This window comes from Populus nigra, chromosome 1 (assembly GCF_951802175.1).
Source record: "Populus nigra chromosome 1, ddPopNigr1.1, whole genome shotgun sequence".
NCBI classification, from domain to species: domain Eukaryota; kingdom Viridiplantae; phylum Streptophyta; class Magnoliopsida; order Malpighiales; family Salicaceae; genus Populus; species Populus nigra.
In genome coordinates this window covers 39,690,132-39,696,680 of record NC_084852.1, presented here as the reverse complement: position 1 = coordinate 39,696,680, position 6,549 = coordinate 39,690,132, and positions in this window count along the sequence as shown.

The following is a 6,549-nucleotide window of genomic DNA, read 5'->3' as shown; positions in this document are numbered from 1 at the left end:
GCTCTGCTTGGTGGCCTGCCCGACTTTTTGTAGTACAATGGTGGAGCTAGTGGTCCTAATGGCCCTCATATCTCATTGCCCAATTCACTCCTCTACCAAATCCAAGACATAGAAAGAAAACATTGCCCACTAATGGAGTTCGAACGATACGATGTACTTTTAATACACAATAACAGGAACTATACTGTATGCATAAAGAGCATAATTATAACCTTGTAATTAATTCCTGCTTTGTTTTCAATCAAGTTAATATACTCTTCCTCTCGGAGGCCTGCTATTCTCTATGCATGACTCAAATTCATGTTATTATTGTTTTTTTAAATATTTTTTTTGAAAATATATTAAAATAATATTTTTTTAAAATTATTTTTAATATCAATAACAATTTAAAAACATAGAAAAATCTTTTAAAATCAATTTGTTTTTAAAACCATTCCAAAAGTACTCGCAAACTGCCTCAGTTGAGGCCCGGCCAGCCCATCGTGAAAGCTGAGAAGGGCGGAGGGAGAGAGCTTGGATGTTTTTTTTTTCCCGCAGTTGTTGGAGCTTTGGACACCAACTCTAACCTTAAGGGTAGTATTGGTTTTTTGTTTTATTATTATCGGAAGCAAATTAATAGCCAAGCAAATTGTACATCAGAAAGGCACAAAAATAAAAACGAAATCAAATAAAGGGAAGATATATAATTATGAAAATGTCTTATTCGTGGTTGCTATTTTTTCTTTTAGGTTTTTTATGACATATTTTTATGTCATTTTTTCACGTACAATTATGCTTTTTTCTTACATTTTTAGGGTAGATATTTGTGGTTTTTTTGAATATCCAAATTAATAAAATGTCTTAAAACGGTGATCTAGAGAAAAGTATTCCTTTGATTGTTTATTTCTTTTTTGTTAATTTTGTTATTATTTTGTTCGGATGCTCCAATAAAGAAATTAATCATACGGATCTCCTTAAGTTTGCAACTAGAAATGATACCAGTATCATAAGAATATTAAAAACATTTCACTCACATATATAAATAGTTTTCACCCATAATTTAAAGTATAAAACCAAGATTATACAAATGCAAATAACTCACCATTTTAAAATTACAGTTTCACTTGTAATTTTAAAAATGCAAAGTTACAGAAAAAAAAAATTATCATTCACAAGAAGATATAAAACTACATAAGTTAACAATCGACAGTCAAAGATTTTTCATTCAAATTTTAGCTAAAAGATTCTAATACATGGTCTTGATGATTATTATATACTTAGAACAACTCTTTTAAATCTATGAAATATCCAAAATAATAAAATTGAGAGAAAAATATTTGACTTTAACATAAAACTAGATAAATAATAATTAACACATGTTTTGACCTATTAGAAACACAAACAGACATAGAAAAAGTTTGAAAACTAAAATAACCATAATTTTTTATTTGTTGGATAATATAAAAAGATCACATTCTGAACTTGACAACCATATAAGATAAACTTATTCCCTCATACAATGAAAAAATTACAAATTTGAGCTCAAAGTTGACCAATGGACCAATATTAAACAACATTAAAAAATTTATTTATTTGCATTGTGAATCTAAATTTAACCAATCCGACATTATTAAAACCATTAAAGGATATTTTTGTGTCAAGAATGATCAATTGGATAAAATGTACTCTTAATAAATCTCATCATGTCTAATAATAACAATCTTTAAGCTTGACTTTGCACCAACTTTCATGCCATTATTATTATAAATAACTTATTTTCAAGCACCAACCCAACTACCAATAAAAAATGTGACACACTAGTTAATGACTTAACTTTATAAAAAATCAAATATTCTCCATCATGTTAGGTAAGCTTATGTGAACCCAAGTATTTATAAATAACACAAATCATTAGACAAGAGGAGAGGCTAAGGCTAAGATAGGTAGACTCATGTTGACTTGACTCCCTTACTTTTCTATCTAACACACTTTTAGCTTTTTAAATTTTTATACAATTCTATTTAGCTTTCTAATTTTTAATTCTAGGATGGAATAAAAACAAAATTAGTTGTTTTGGAATGACCTAAATAACTGAAATTTTTCCATCTATTTAGATTAAATGATTGAAATTTTAGGAGTCACACATACGAACTTTTCATGTACATAATTTTCTACACATATACATGTTTTTCTATACATTATATGCATTATTTTCTACATCAATGATACCATTTATCACTAATATTTTTAAAATAATACACCTGACATAATAATTATAATATGACACAATAACCAATATAACCATAATGATTAGCTTATGGGTGGTTTTTCTACCAATAATATATATTTTTCTTCGTAAGAAAAAGTTCAAGATATGATGTATAAATACACTTGTATACCTAGATCTCATCCTTGGCCACACAAAGATAACAATAGAAAATCATATCATCAGTCAGCCATACAAAGGTGCATGTCACGCAAGTTCTAACCACACTAAAGGAAAGCTAGAGCAGGGCTATGCTATAAGTTTTTTAGCAACTACACCTCTTATCATCACACGTTTTAAGGTATTTGCTGTGATTGAAGCAAATTTTATTGCTTTTACCGTGACTATAATCATGACAATGAAGAATATCACCCCCTGGAAAAGAAGATGGATATCCATAAAATTCAAAATGTAAAGAAAAAAAACTTGAAAAAAGAGCAAGTGCTGTGGCAACTCCGATCGATCGAGTGTATCCTAGAGAAAACGATAGATATTCTTTCAAAAATCATTTATAGTTTCAGAGGTGATATGTTACTCGGCCACTGCCTCCTTTCTGCGATATCATAATTTTTTGGTGGGTCAGAAAAGCCAGTAATGCTGCTTTTATTGGTGGCCATTTTGAGCCAGGAGACAACATGGGTGCCTGTATGGCATGAGACATGGAGGTGTGAACCTATCTTGTTGAGTGTGTATCCTGTCTGCAGGCGCCTGAGATACATAAATATAATGGTTATCGTCATCTCTGCGGCTCTGTAGAGTGGAGGCGAGGACATGATCTTTTTCCTTTTTCCGAGATTCAATGTGGCAATGAGTGGCTGAGTTGTCAACATGTAATTTGAGGATGCATTACATCCTCTCGTCCAAAATTTTATTGGTTCGCGGTTGCTATGATTTTTTTTTTAATGAAAACTAGAAAACGTGGCAGCGCGTCGTCGCGGGACTGCCTGAAATTATTATTATTATTTTTAGATGTTTGATAGATTATTAAAAAAAAATTAATTGCATCAGATCTAATCCAGAAAGGTATCGTTTTCTACTCTAATTAAGATTTTGAAAAGCATATCACACTTCATTTATTTAAAATTTTAACTGACGGATTAAAAAACTTCCAAAACTTTTGCAGATATAGAAGAAATTAGGATAGCTTATGTAAAGAATATACAGGAAACACGATTCTTAATTAATTTATTTATAAAAAATTAAATTGAAAAACAAATTAATTTAAAAAAATACAATAAAACAACTTCGGTTAATTAGGATTAATTCTTAAAAACTCGTGATTTGGATTATAAAACTGAGATAACCTAATAGAAAGTAAATTGAAAAAAAATCACAAAATCTAATTCTTAATCAATCTAATTTTGAAGAATAAAATTGAAAAATATATCAACTAAAAAATGAAAAAAATTAAGTTGGCAGGTTAACCCGTTAAACCGGTAACATGAGTCATGAAACCGAAATAACCTCATAAAAAATAGATCGTAACAAATCATAAAACTCAATCTCTAATAAATTAAATGTTGAAAGATATAATAATAAAAAAAACATATATTAAAAATAAAAACCAAAGAAAAAAATTATTACAGTAAATAATTTTTTGTAAGATGATACATGGTAAAAACACTAACTCTTTTAGTTTTTATTAATGAACTTTTCGAGAGGAACTTGAGGAAGTATCCAAACCACTACTTCACTATTGAGGGGAGGATATTCTTAGAGCGTGTTTGGCAGTGTGGTTGCGGGTGCTTTTCAAATAACTTTTCGTGCTAAAATGCATGCCAATGATGTTTTTTCATTTTTTAAAAATTATTTTTGACATCAGCACATCAAAACGATCCAAAACGTACAAACCATATTAAATTTTAGTAAAAAAAAAAATTTCAAATTTTTTGGAAACGCAGCCGCAACCGCGTTCCCAAACGGGACCTTAATGCCACGGGATCATATAAAATTGCATTTCAAATAATATTTTTTAAAAATTTAAATATTTTTCGCTTAAAATTAATATTTTATATTTTTTGATCGTTTGATGTGCTGATATAAAAAATAATTTTTTAAAAGTAAAAAAATATCTTGATGCGTTTCCAAACGAGAAAACACTTTGAAAAACAATTACTACCACATTTCTAAACAACCCTATAATTTAAAAAATCAATATAAAGTTGACTGAAGGCAAGTACTAGCTTACCAGTCGAGAAATGTAAAGCATGATTAACTCAAAAAAACAATTTCTAATGATCAAAATTATGCCATTTTAACTAAGTTTTTTCTTTTAAAAAAACCAACGGTTTTTTACTTGTTTTTATTTGGGTTAATTGGATTGGTGGTCAGTCTACGTTTTTTAACCAGGTTAGGTTAAACAAAGTCAATTCATTTCCTTATTTTTTTTCAACATTGACCGCGATAGGCTCTAGATTCAACCACCGACCGTATTGGACTTTATAATAGTGGTTACCAGACCAAGCAAAACAAGTTGTGAAAGGAGAAAGTATACAAAATTGCAAAATGGTACCTCGTATAAAATTTCTTTACCTAACAAGCCCATTTCAAATAGGTCATTCGTCAAGGCTTCCTCAAGCCTACATGCTACAACGGACCATGGACAATTAAAAATCAGGGGGTAAATATTTCAGGATCTAGGAAAAAATATCAATGTTTTGACAGTTTAAAATTAGAATTTATTAATTTTTTTTATTTATATCATGACAGGATAAAAATTTCCAGTTTTTATTTACCCAGAAGCTAAGCCAAAAATATTTTTATCATAAAAAAAATAAAAAACCAGATGACTTGCAAGTAGCAAGGGCACTTCATGTCATATCAATGTTGAATAAAAAAATGTTGAATAGAAATATATTGCGTCTAATTATTGAATAAAAATACAGATAAAAAAAAGGAAAACTGAAAATTAGAACAAAAATAATAACTGATTAACGTGCGGCTAATTATAGAAAAGGAAGTACAAATAGTAATCAATAGATTTTAAAAAGAAAACAATCGATACACTACTAATAATTAGCCTTTACATAAAAGGAATAAATATTATGTATTAAAGCTCTAATTTAGTTAATAAATTAATAAAAATCACTACTTATCTTAAAATTTGAACTAAAAAAATAAAAGAAGAGAATATATTCTTTTTGCTAGAGAATAATATAAATCATATTCTGAAATCTCACATAATAACTTAAATTATTAGGTTGAGATGGTTCTTCGACATAGTATCAGAGCTTTGATGACCAAGCGGTCACAAGTTCGAATCTCACTATCCCCGTTTATTTGATAAAAAATAAGCACAAGGTTGGCTTTCACTTGCGGAGGTGTGTTAGAGAATAATATAAAATCATATCTCGGGACCTCACTTAACAACTTAATCTCATCATCCCCATTTATTTTATAAAAATTAAGCACAAGGTAATGTGGGCATGTGAAAGTTTCAAGCCCAAAGAGCTTTCACTCGAGGAGTTGTATTAGAGAATAATATAAATTATATCCCAGACCTCACTTAACAACTTAATCTCATCATTCCTATTTATTTTATAAAAATTAAGTACAAGATAATGTGAGTTTGTGAAAGTTTCAAGCCCAAATTTTTTTCACTCGAGGGGTTGTATTAGAGAATAATATAAATTATATCCTAGACCTATATATGACAATATATATATATATATATATATATATATATATATATAAAGAAATATAAAATTTAAATCAACCATCCAGGCATGCACCAGTACATCAATAAGAAAATATTTCATAAGAATAGGTTTGAAGTAATGTAATGAGCATATGCACTTATACAATGAACATCTCTAATAAACCTTCAAATCACGGTTTTGTAGCCCAACATGAGTTTAATTATTATAAACAGAAAATCATATGACCATTCACTTTCATGCTCTTGCGTCCTTGGAACAATTAGATTCATGAATGAAGGCGGGACCGACCCGAATTCGAATATCCCATAAGAATATACGCAAGATTGCAAACTCATGGGAGGTTCGAAATTACGTTACAAATGATATTTCTAAAAAAATATTATTTTAATATAAATTTAAATAAAAAATACTTTTAAAAAAGTCACTATCATATTTTTAAACATTCATGTAACTTTCTAGAGAAGGGAATTGACAAATTTTGCTTCAAACAAATCACACCCTCTCCCATCGTGGATCATTAGACACTTGCAAAATGAATATTTTAGATGAAGAACAAATAGATAACATTTGACAATTGAAAAAAAACGAGGATATCAATCCATGATTAGGACTCAATTTATTAGCTAATACAAAGGTTATTTCTTA